This window comes from Rhipicephalus microplus, unplaced genomic scaffold, assembly GCF_043290135.1.
Source record: "Rhipicephalus microplus isolate Deutch F79 unplaced genomic scaffold, USDA_Rmic scaffold_115, whole genome shotgun sequence".
Classification (NCBI taxonomy): Eukaryota; Metazoa; Arthropoda; class Arachnida; order Ixodida; family Ixodidae; genus Rhipicephalus; species Rhipicephalus microplus.
The window spans coordinates 465,001-477,500 of record NW_027464687.1 but is presented as its reverse complement, the minus strand read 5'-3'; the positions used below and the strand labels follow the sequence as shown (position 1 = coordinate 477,500).

General features: G+C 60.4%; 2 non-coding genes across 2 annotated transcripts; both read left to right on the top strand.

Moving 5' to 3' along the window:
- The first annotated feature begins 8,606 nt into the window (after positions 1 to 8,606).
- LOC142790479 (small subunit ribosomal RNA) lies at positions 8,607 to 10,421 on the top strand. Its single transcript, XR_012889537.1, has one exon. It is a non-coding gene; the product is annotated as a small subunit ribosomal RNA (ribosomal RNA).
- Positions 10,422 to 12,140: 1,719 nt separating this feature from the next.
- LOC142790551 (5.8S ribosomal RNA) lies at positions 12,141 to 12,293 on the top strand. The gene has a single exon (XR_012889596.1). It is a non-coding gene; the product is annotated as a 5.8S ribosomal RNA (ribosomal RNA).
- The last annotated feature ends 207 nt before the right edge of the window (positions 12,294 to 12,500 follow it).

Below are 12,500 nucleotides of genomic sequence, written 5' to 3'. Positions count from 1 at the left end.
TTTCTAAGCACCACAGCGTTGTGTCAAAAAAGAGGTGCCTGAGAGAAACGCATGCGACTGCCGTGCTTTGCGGCATAGCACCGTGCGCAAAAACGGTGCGCATGCAAGAGGTGTCAGAGCTAGCGAACTTGTGCCACGAGCAACAGGTCACTAAAAGCCTATAGATGACGGTGTTGGAGGAAAAGAAAAATATCGAGAAAGCACTGCGGTGTGCCGTGCGTAGGGACGGGCGCGCGTGCCACATGCCGCCGAAATATGGGTGTCGGAGAAAACAGAGTGCCGCGCGTAACGAGGGGCGCGCGTGTTACAGAGAGATATGCCCAAACGCATGAAAGTGTACGCAGGTGTCCTAAGGCAGTTTTTTTTTTTTTTCCTCATTTTGATGTCGCCCCGGCTGACGCGGTTTTCGTTTTTCCGTGCCGCCCCGGCTGACGCGGTTTTCGTTTTTCCGTGCCGCCCCGGCTGACGCAGTTTTTGCGCCGCCCCGGCTGACGCGGTTTTTGCGCCGCCCCGGCTGACGCGGTTTTCGCGCCGCCCCGGCTGACGCGGTTTTCGCGCCGCCCCGGCTGACGCGGTTTTTGCGTCGCCCCGGCTGACGCGGTTCGGACTTTGCACTTTTTGGCTCACCCCGGCTGGCGGCCCACTCACTCGATCGCCAGGTCTGTTTGCCCCGGTGGTTCCACCGCCAGGCTTAAGCGCGAACTTTTTTTGTTTGTTTTCTTTTGATTAAGCGCAAGCTTTTTTCTTTGTTTTCTTTTGATTAAGCGCGGGCTTTTTTCTTTGTTTTTTTTTTTTATTTCGCCCCGGCAGACGCGGTTTTTGCGCCGCCCCGGCTGACGCGGTTTTTGCCGCCCCGGCTGACGCAGTTCGGACTTAGCACTTTTCGGCTGTGCCTGGCTGGCGGCCCACTCACTCGATCGCCATGTCTGTTTGCCACAGTTTTCCCGGTGGTGCCGCACCCGGGCTCGCCCCGGCTGACGCAGTTTTCGCGCCGCCCCGGCTGACGCGGTTTCGTGCCGCCCCGGCAGACGCGGTTTTCGCGCCGCCCCGGCTGACGCGGTTTCGTGCCGCCCCGGCAGACGCAGTTCGGACTTAGCACTTTTCGGCTGTGCCTGGCTGGCGGCCCACTCACTCAATCGCCATGTCTGTTTGCCACAGTTTTCCCGGTGGTGCCGCACCCGGGCTCGCCCCGGCTGACGCAGTTTTCGCGCCGCCCCGGCTGACGCGGTTTCGTGCCGCCCCGGCAGACGCGGTTTTCGCGCCGCCCCGGCTGACGCGGTTTCGTGCCGCCCCGGCAGACGCAGTTCGGACTTAGCACTTTTCGGCTGTGCCTGGCTGGCGGCCCACTCACTCGATCGCCATGTCTGTTTGCCACAGTTTTCCCGGTGGTGCCGCACCCGGGCTCGCCCCGGCAGACGCGTTTTTTTTTTTTCTTTCGCCCCGGCTGACGCAGTTTTCGCGCCGCCCCGGCTGACGCGGTTTCGTGCCGCCCCGGCAGACGCGGTTTTTTGCGCCGCCCCGGCTGACGCGGTTTTTGCCGCCCCGGCTGACGCAGTTCGGACTTAGCACTTTTCGGCTGTGCCTGGCTGGCGGCCCACTCACTCGATCGCCATGTCTGTTTGCCACAGTTTTCCCGGTGGTGCCGCACCCGGGCTCGCCCCGGCTGACGCAGTTTTCGCGCCGCCCCGGCTGACGCGGTTTCGTGCCGCCCCGGCAGACGCGGTTTTCGCGCCGCCCCGGCTGACGCGGTTTCGTGCCGCCCCGGCAGACGCAGTTCGGACTTAGCACTTTTCGGCTGTGCCTGGCTGGCGGCCCACTCACTCGATCGCCATGTCTGTTTGCCACAGTTTTCCCGGTGGTGCCGCACCCGGGCTCGCCCCGGCTGACGCAGTTTTCGCGCCGCCCCGGCTGACGCGGTTTCGTGCCGCCCCGGCAGACGCGGTTTTCGCGCCGCCCCGGCTGACGCGGTTTCGTGCCGCCCCGGCAGACGCAGTTCGGACTTAGCACTTTTCGGCTGTGCCTGGCTGGCGGCCCACTCACTCGATCGCCATGTCTGTTTGCCACAGTTTTCCCGGTGGTGCCGCACCCGGGCTCGCCCCGGCAGACGCGTTTTTTTTTTTCTTTCGCCCCGGCTGACGCAGTTTTCGCGCCGCCCCGGCTGACGCGGTTTCTTGCCGCCCCGGCAGACGCGGTTTTTTTGCGCCGCCCCGGCTGACGCGGTTTTTGCCGCCCCGGCTGACGCAGTTCGGACTTGGCACTTTTTGGCTGAGCCTGGCTGGTGGCCCACTCACTCGATCGCCATGTCTGTTAGCCACAGTTTTCCCGGTGGTGCCGCACCCGGGCTCGCCCCGGCTGACGCAGTTTTCGCGCCGCCCCGGCAGACGCGGTTTTCGCGCCGCCCCGGCTGACGCGGTTTTTGCCGCCCCGGCTGACGCAGTTCGGACTTGGCACTTTTTGGGCTGAGCCTGGCTGGCGGCCCACTCACTCGATCGCCATGTCTGTTTGCCACAGTCTTCCCGGTGGTGCCGCACCCGGGCTCGCCCCGGCAGACGCGTTTTTTTTTTCTTTCGCCCCGGCAGACGTGGTTCCCCCCCCCCCCCCTTTTCGCTCGCCCCGGCTGACGAGGTTTTCGCGCCGCCCCGGCTGACGCAGTTTTCGCGCCGCCCCGGCTGACGCGGTTTCGTGCCGCCCCGGCTGACGCGGTTTTCGCGCCGCCCCGGCTGACGCGGTTTTTGCGTCGCCCCGGCTGACACGGTTCGGACTTTGCACTTTTCGGCTGTGCCTGGCTGGCGGCCCACTCACTCGATCGCCATGTCTGTTTGCCACAGTTTTCCCGGTGGTGCCGCACCCGGGCTTGCCCCGGCAGACGCGTTTTTTTTTTTCTTTTCGCCCCGGCTGACGCAGTTTTCGCCCCGCCCCGGCTGACGCGGTTTCGTGCCGCCCCGGCAGACGCGGTTTTTTGCGCCGCCCCGGCTGACGCGGTTTTTGCCGCCCCGGCTGACGCAGTTCGGACTTTGCACTTTTTGGCTGAGCCTGGCTGGCGGCCCACTCACTCGATCGCCATGTCTGTTTGCCACAGTTTTCCCGGTGGTGCCGCACCCGGGCTCGCCCCGGCAGACGCGTTTTTTTTTTTCCTTCGCCCCGGCAGACGTGGTTCCCCCCCCCCTCCGTCTTTCTTTTTGTTTTTTTTTTTCGCCGCGGCTGAAGTGGATTTTTCGGTGCCTCGACGCCCCGGTAGTCGCGGTTTTTCCGTTTCCGCACGGCCCCGGCTGACGCTGCTCGGTCACAGTCGCCTTTTGTGAGGATTGCAGACTTCTTGAGCGCGGGTGTTTTTTTTTTGTTGTTGTTGTTGTTTTATTACGCATTCGCTCCAGCAGACGCTGTTTAGACTTTTTGTTTCCTCTTTTATCCTGCGACGAGGTGACGAGGTTTATTCGGTGCCCCGCCGCCCCGGCTGAAGTGATTTTTCCTGTCCCGTGCCGCCCCGGCTGACGCGGTTGGGACTTCGCGTTTGTTCGGCCGCCACGGGTTTTGGCGCACTCGCTCGGTTGCTTGTTGTTGCCACTTGTTGCGAACCCAGGTTTCTTGAGCGAGCGCGGGCGTTTTTTCTTCCTTTCTTTCTTTGTTCTATGTGTTAGCGAATCGGCCTTTAATATCACACGAGGACTCACAACCAACAATTTTCAGTTTGAAGTGTAAAAAATCTGCAGGTGTTGACGTAACTGACTTGCCCCGTACCCTTGAGTACATCCATGAAGTTCTCGTAGTACTACTAAATCGCATTATTCCAAGTGGAGAAATTCCCATAAACTTGCAAACCTCTACACGAAAATCGGTGCGCGTGATAAAGTTGAAAATTATCGTCCGATATCAAATGTGCCTTCTATAACACAAATTCTAGGAAAAAAAAAAAAAAACACTTGTTCGCCGTTTTCTGCGCCGTGACTGGCAGCACTCCGGCGAAGCGAAACGGGGTCGATTCGAGCACGATATCGGCGTCTTTCGACGTGCTCGCCGGCGACCGTCGCACGAGTACGTCGCACGAGCGCGTCTGCCGGGGCGCCGTTTGCGAAGCCGACGCAAAAGTGGGAACCGCCGCTCGGATGATCGCCGCTTTCGGCAGAGTGAGTGTTGGCACTCCGGGGAAGCGAAACAGCGTGAATGCGCCCACGAAATCGGCGTATTTTGAAGTGCCCGCCGGCGACCGTCGCACGAGTACGGTAAACCGCGTCAGCCGGGGCGTAGTTCGGGACGCCGACGAAAAAGTGGGAAGCGCAACTCGGATCTTCGCCGTTTTTGCAGGAGTGAGTGGCGGCCCTCCTGCGAGACCAAGAAGCATCGATTCGTGCACGAATTCGGCGCCTTTCGACGTGATCGCCGGCGACCGTCGCTCGAGTAGGGCAAACCGCGTCTGCCGGGGCGGGCTTCGGGACGCCGATGCGAAAGTGGGAAACGCTGCTCGGATGTTCGCCGTTTTTGGCCGAGTGAGTGCTGGCACTCGGGCGAAGCCAAACGGGGCCGATTACGGCACGATATCGGCGTCTTTCGACGTGCCCGGCGGCGACCGTCGCACGAGTACGGTAAACCGCGTCAGCCCGGGCGGAGTTCGGGACGCCGATGCGAAAGTGGAGAACGCCGCTCGGATCTTCGCCGTTTTTGGAGGAGTGAGTGGCGGCACTCCGGAGAAGCCAAGGAGCGCCAATTAGCGCACGATATCGGCGTCTTTCGACGCGCTCGCCGGCGACCGTCGAACGAGTAGGGCAAACCGCGTCTGCCGGGGCGGGGTTTACGACGCCGACGCAAAAGTGGGAACCGCCGCTCGGATGTTGGCCGTTTTTGGCAGAGTGAGTGCTGGCACACCGGCGACGCGAAAGAGCGCGAAAGCGCCCACGAAAGTGGCGTATTTGGACGTGCTTGACGGCGACCGCTGCAGGAGTACGAAAAACCACGTCAGCCGGGGCGAGCGACCCACGGCGGTCTGGGTGCTTATCGCTGCTATTATAGGGGCACCCCGGCAGACGCAGAAAAAAAAAAATTTTTTTCGACCTTCTTTTTTGCTGGTCGAGCTCGGGTAACCCAGGTCGCAATGGGAGCCGCGCACGAAAGCGGCGTCGCGAGACGCGTTCGCGGTCGCTAGTCGCACGAGCTCGGCAACCGCGTCAGCCGGCGCGGAGTTCGGGATGCCGACGGCTAAGTGGGTACCGCTGCTCGGATGTTCGCCGTTTTTGGCCGAGTGAGTGCTGGCACTCCGGCGAAGCGAAACGGGGCCGATTCGGGCACGATATCGGCGTATTTCGACGTGCTCGCCGGCGACCGTCGCACGAGTACGGCAAAGCGCGTCTGCCGGGGCGAGGTTTGCGATGCCGACGAAAAAATGGGAAGCGCCGCTCGGATCTTCGCCGTTTTTGCAGGAGTGAGTGGCGGCCCTCCTGCGAGACCAAGAAGCATCGACTCGCGCACGATATCGGTGTCTTTCGACGTGCCCGCCGGCCACCGCCGCACGAGTACGGCAAACCGCGTATGCCGGGGCGGGGTTGGCGACGCCGACGCAAAAGTGGGAACCGCCACTAGGATGTTCGCCGTTTTTGGCAGAGTGAGTGCTGGCACACCGGCGACGCGAAAGAGCGCGAAAGCGCCCACGAAAGTGGCGTATTTGGACGTGCTTGACGGCGACCGCTGCAGGAGTACGAAAAACCACGTCAGCCGGGGCGAGCGACCCACGGCGGTCTGGGTGCTTATCGCTGCTATTATAGGGGCACCCCGGCAGACGCAGAAAAAAAAAATTTTTTTTCGACCTTCTTTTTTGCTGGTCGAGCTCGGGTAACCCAGGTCGCAATGGGAGCCGCGCACGAAAGCGGCGTCGCGAGACGCGTTCGCGGTCGCTAGTCGCACGAGCTCGGCAACCGCATCAGCCGGCGCGGAGTTCGGGATGCCGACGGCTAAGTGGGTACCGCTGCTCGGATGTTCGCCGTTTTTGGCCGAGTGAGTGCTGGCACTCCGGCGAAGCGAAACGGGGCCGATTCGGGCACGATATCGGCGTATTTCGACGTGCTCGCCGGCGACCGTCGCACGAGTACGGCAAAGCGCGTCTGCCGGGGCGAGGTTTGCGATGCCGACGAAAAAGTGGGAAGCGCCGCTCGGATCTTCGCCGTTTTTGCAGGAGTGAGTGGCGGCCCTCCTGCGAGACCAAGAAGCATCGACTCGCGCACGATATCGGTGTCTTTCGACGTGCCCGCCGGCCACCGCCGCACGAGTACGGCAAACCGCGTATGCCGGGGCGGGGTTGGCGACGCCGACGCAAAAGTGGGAACCGCCACTAGGATGTTCGCCGTTTTTGGCAGAGTGAGTGCTGGCACTCCGGCGAAGCGAAAGAGCGCGAATGCGCCCACGAAAGTGGCGTGTTTGGACGTGCTTGACGACGACCACCGCAGGAAAACGAAAAACCACGTCAGCCGGGGCGAGCGACCCATGGCGGTCTGGGTGCTTATCGCTGCTATTATAGGGGCACCCCGGCAGACGCAAAAAAAAAAAAATTTTTTTTCGACATTCTTTCTTGCTCGTCGACCTCGGGTGACCCAGGTCGCAGTGGGAGCCGCGCACGAAAGCGGCGTCGCGAGACGGCTTCGCGGTCGCTAGTCGCACGAGCTCGGCAACCGCGTCTGCCGGGGCGGAGTTCGGGACGCCGACGGCTAAGTGGGAACCGCCGCTCGGATGTTCGCCGTTTGTGGCCGAGTGAGTGCTGGCACTCCGGCGAAGCCAAACGGGGCCGATTCCGGCACGATATCGGCGTCTTTCTACGTGCTCGCCGGCGACCGTCGCACGAGTACGGCAAAGTGCGTCTGCCGGGGCGGGGTTTGCGACGCGTACGCAATAGTGAGAACCGTCGCTCGGATGTTCGTCGTCTTTCGCCGAGCCAGTGCTGGCACTCCGGCGAAGCCGAACGGAGCCGATTCGGGCACGATATCGGCGTCTTTCCACGTGCTCGCCGGCGACCGTCGCACGAGTACGGTAAACCGCGTCAGCCGGGGCGGAGTTCGGGACGCCGATGCGAAAGTGGGAAGCGCCGCTCGGATCTTCGCCGTTTTTGGAGGAGTCAGTGGCGGCACTCCGGTGAAGCCAAGGTGCGCCAATTCGCGCACGATATCGGCGTCTTTCGACGTGCCCGCCGGCCACCGTCGCACGAGTACGGCAAACCTCGTCTGCCGGGGCGGGGTTTGCGACGCCGACGCAAAAGTGGGAACCGCCGCTCGGATGTTCGCCGTTTTTGGCAGAGTGAGTGCTGGCACTCCGGCGAAGCGAAAGAGCGTGAATGCGCCCACGAAAGTAGCGTATTTGGACGTGCTTGACGGCGACCGCCGCAGGAGTACGAAAAACCACGTCAGCCGGGGCGAGCGACCCACGGCGGTCTGGGTGCTTATCGCTGCTATTATAGGGGCACCCCGGCAGACGCAGAAAGAAAAAAAAAAAAAAATGGGGACATGGCGTGCGTCACCGTGCGGCTTCGCAGCGTTGCCGAAGTCGCCGAGCCCTTCGACTGAGCCGAACGGCGGACAGGGAACGTTGGTCGGCCGTTCTAACCTGTCGGTGCCACGCCGAGACGTCGTTAAGGAAAACCGCGTCGTGGGCCTCTACGACGCCGTCGAGTCGTTGTACGTTTGGTGTCCAGCGTGTCGGCGGCGAGTAGCGGACACGTCGTTCACGACTTCGGTCTTTCGCAGTCGACGCGAACTTGCGGAGAGTCGTGGTGCCTCACGTTTTCGGCAGAAACCGCGGCGGAATTTTCCCGTGCGTGCGCGCACGACCTCGGTGCTGTGCCGTCAGCGTAGTGTTGCACAAACTCGTGGCCTACCCAAGGTGCGGTACGTTTGCGGCCGTATCCTCGGTGGGAATTTCGTGAGTAGGGTCGCAAATTCTACGACCTCGGCGGGTTTGAGAGCGACGTAGACTTGTGGCACGCTCAACGTGCCACACGTTTCGGGGCACACCCGCGGTGAAATTTTCTCGAGTACGCTCGTATTAGTGCCCAAGGAGGTCTGGGTACTTATCGCTGCTATTATGTGGGGGTTCTCGTGAGCGGCGTACGCGAAAGCGACCGGGTGTCTGATATGCGGCGGGCTTCGGCCTCGTCAAGCGTGTCCTCGGGTCTGCTCCAGGGGAATCCACGGCAGTCGTCTGCAGCCTCATCCGCTTGATGCGTTAGGGGCTGGTTGTCGGACGGTGCCGTTTTACCACGATATCGAGGTGTGTTCCGTGTCGTCCTCGGGCGATTCAGATGCGAAAGCGCCGAAGACGCGGGCGTGACCCGTCGTCTGGCGGCTTTGCAGTCTCGGCTCCGTTGCTAGTTCCGGCCGGTCCACCGACAGTGCAGCGGGCTTGGGCAACCCGCACGGCGCGACCGAGTCGATGCAACGAAAAAGAGCGAGCATGAACGTGCTTCTTGCCGCACGGCTCCCACTCGTCTTTCGGGAAGGTTGTGCCGTAGCGAGCTCGAACGCCGTCATCTCGGAGTGCAAAATAAGCGTGTTGGGGCGCCTGAAGGTGGCCTCCGCCGCACACAGACTGCGTCCGGCCCGCCGAAGGCGAGGACGGACGCGCAGTCGAACGATTACCTGGTTGATCCTGCCAGTAATCATATGCTTGTCTCAAAGATTAAGCCATGCATGTCTAAGTACATGCCGAAATAAGGCGAAACCGCGAATGGCTCATTAAATCAGTTATGGTTCCTTAGATCGTTTCTTCCTACTTGGATAACTGTGGCAATTCTAGAGCTAATACATGCAGTGAGCCTGGAGCCCTTTGGGTAACGGGTGCTTTTATTAGACCAAGATCGATCGGGTTTCGGCCCGTATTGTGTGGTGACTCTGGATAACTTTGTGCTGATCGCATGGCCACGAGCCGGCGACGTTTCTTTCAAGTGTCTGCCTTATCAACTTTCGATGGTAGGTTACTTGCTTACCATGGTTGTTACGGGTAACGGAGAATCAGGGTTCGATTCCGGAGAGGGAGCCTGAGAAACGGCTACCACATCCAAGGAAGGCAGCAGGCGCGCAAATTACCCACTCCCGGCACGGGGAGGTAGTGACGAAAAATAACAATACGGGACTCTTTTGAGGCCCCGTAATTGAAATGAGTACACTCTAAATCCTTTAACGAGGATCAATTGGAGGGCAAGTCTGGTGCCAGCAGCCGCGGTAATTCCAGCTCCAATAGCGTATACTAAAGCTGCTGCGGTTAAAAAGCTCGTAGTTGGATCTCAGTTCCAGACGAGTAGTGCATCTACCCGATGCGACGGCTCGGACTGAACATCATGCCGGTTCTTTCTTGGTGCACTTCATTGTGTGCCTCGAGATGGCCGGTGCTTTTACTTTGAAAAAATTAGAGTGCTCAACGCAGGCGAGTCGCCTGAATAAACTTGCATGGAATAATAGAACAAGACCTCGTTTCTGTTCTGTTGGTTTTTGGAATACGAGGTAATGATTAAGAGGGACGGACGGGGGCATTCGTATTGCGGCGCTAGAGGTGAAATTCTTGGACCGTCGCAAGACGAACTACTGCGAAAGCATTTGCCAAGAATGTTTTCATTGATCAAGAACGAAAGTCAGAGGTTCGAAGGCGATCAGATACCGCCCTAGTTCTGACCATAAACGATGCCAACCAGCGATCCGCCTGAGTTACTCAAATGACTCGGCGGGCAGCTTCCGGGAAACCAAAGTATTTGGGTTCCGGGGGAAGTATGGTTGCAAAGCTGAAACTTAAAGGAATTGACGGAAGGGCACCACCAGGAGTGGAGCCTGCGGCTTAATTTGACTCAACACGGGAAAACTTACCCGGCCCGGACACTGGGAGGATTGACAGATTGAGAGCTCTTTCTTGATTCGGTGGATGGTGGTGCATGGCCGTTCTTAGTTGGTGGAGCGATTTGTCTGGTTAATTCCGATAACGAACGAGACTCTAGCCTATTAAATAGGTGCGGGGTTCCCAGCACCTTACAACCTTCTTAGAGGGACAAGCGGCTCCTAGCCGCACGAAACAGAGCAATAACAGGTCTGTGATGCCCTTAGATGTCCGGGGCCGCACGCGCGCTACACTGAAGGAAGCAGCGTGTCTTTATCCCTGTCTGAAAAGACTGGGTAACCCGTGGAACTTCTTTCGTGATTGGGATAGGGGCTTGCAATTGTTCCCCTTGAACGAGGAATTCCCAGTAAGCGCGAGTCATAAGCTCGCGTTGATTACGTCCCTGCCCTTTGTACACACCGCCCGTCGCTACTACCGATTGAATGATTTAGTGAGGTCTTCGGACCGATGTCCGGCGCGGCCTTTCGGTTGCGCCGGTCTGTTGGAAAGATGACCAAACTTGATCATTTAGAGGAAGTAAAAGTCGTAACAAGGTTTCCGTAGGTGAACCTGCGGAAGGATCATTAACGGATTGTGAAGGGTGAGCGCCTCAGCTGCGTCTGCGCCCGACACTTTCTGCCGCTGACCCCGTTTGGACGCGGGGTCGGCTTTTCCCCACGGGGCTGCCTGAATGTGGAGCGGCACCCCGTGACAAATTGTTGCGCCCAGCGGACGCCAACACCGCGACCTTGGACGGTCGGCCAGGTGGCGGACGCGGGTACAAACGGCGCAACGCACTCATAGGTCGGCTTTCGACCCGCCACTGCACCGTGGCTCGAAGCGCTCGAAATGCGCGACCCGACCGCTGCGGGACCGCCTAGTACTGTAAACAGGAGCGGCGGAGCGCGAACGGCGAGTCGTGGTTACGTCGGTAGAAGGCGAGGCTGCGCGTTCCCGAAACGCCAGCCGAGTGCCCTCCCGACCGTTCGAGCGTGCAAGAACGAGACCCGACAATCGCGCGGCGACTGCCAAGTACGAGAGGAACGGCACAAGCGTCGGCGGTCGGTCAAGGAACTGGCGATGTGACGGGTCCGCTGTGCACCAGTGCATACCGTCCCGCCGTCCGCGGCAAGCGCCTCCGCGTCCTCGGGTGACGGAGGCTGCCGGTCGGTTCTTGCAGGCGAGGGATCTCGCTGGCACCGGTTCGCGTTGACGCGCGGCCGGTCATGGCACGGCGATGCGACGGCCGAGGTGCGCAGTACTCGATGGAGGAACCGCACGCTCCGATGACCGTCCCGCCCTCCGCGGCGTATGCGTACCGACCGTAATGGTTGCAGCAGCGCCGGCCGGCTTTTGAATTCGCCACACGAAACACGGTGCGAGATCGCGGTTAGGGGAGCGTCGACGTTGCCAGGCGTTTTGCTTGCTGCCGAGGGAAAGGCGGCACGGCCACGTCGCGCTCGTCGCGATTAGCGGGTCTGCGCGCTTTGGGAAGGTGCCGCAACGACTTGCCGAAAGAGGAAGCACGGAAGAACGAGGGACTTGGACGTCCCGACAATTGAACGCACTTGCGGCCAGGCCCTTGCTGGCTTCGTTCTTCCGCCTCGAGTAGGCTCGTACGCGGCTCCGGCGCCGAAAGTGGTCCTTGGCACCGACTTCGGTGGACGTGGGAAGTGCCGCGCAAGTACGGCGCGCCTGGCTCCACCTGTTGGCTAAAGTAGGCAGCCGGATCGGCATTTTGGTGTGCGGTGGCAAACCGTGGATGCGAAAAAAGCTTGTGCGATTTCGTGGAACAAAAAGCGGGGGTCCCCCTTTTTATGCGGAGGAGACCGACCCGCCTGCCGTGGTGAACCGCGACGCCACGGTAAAAACGGGAGAGGCTTGTCGATGGGACCGTGCATCCCGCGCTCCACGGAGGCCGGGAGGCGGCCGCCCGAGGAAATGTGTAGCCGTCGAGGCCCGCATCTGCGTGCACTCTTATCCAAATGGGTGTACCGCAGGCATTTTCTGGTTAGGCGGGCCAATGAGAGCGAGCACACAACGATACCTACGGGTCCGGCTTGGAGAACCGGCTTCGACGCCTCCCGAGTATTTATAGAGGGGTGGACCACGAAAGCACTCGCAAGTAGCGAAAGCGAAACGCCGTCCGAAACACACCGTTTGCTCGATTTGCGGCAGCCGTAAAAGGCGCGGCAGAGTTTTGGAGTCCAAGCGTGCGCTGAAAAGCGCCCTTCTTGGCCACTGTTTGGCCGAGTGCCAGAAACGTTTGGTTTTGACTGTACGGAATTGAACAAACACTTTTTCACGACTCTAAGCGGTGGATCACTCGGTTCTCGGGTCGATGAAGAACGCAGCCAGCTGCGAGACTTGGTGTGAATTGCAGGACACACTGAGCACTGATTCTTTGAACGCACATTGCGGCCTTGGGTCTTCCCTTGGCTTCGTCTGTCTGAGGGTCGGATCACATATCAAGAGAGCCTTCGGCGCACAAGGGAACGTGAGCCGTCGACTCGTTTTGACCGCGTCGGCAACACGGACAGCACGCTGAACACCTCACAGCGAGCGCCAACAGCGGCCACTCAAGGGCGAGACGGTGGCGACCGTCGTGCCAGAGCCCAACCGAAACGGGGGCGACCGACTGCATTGAGGATGTGGCACCTCGTTGA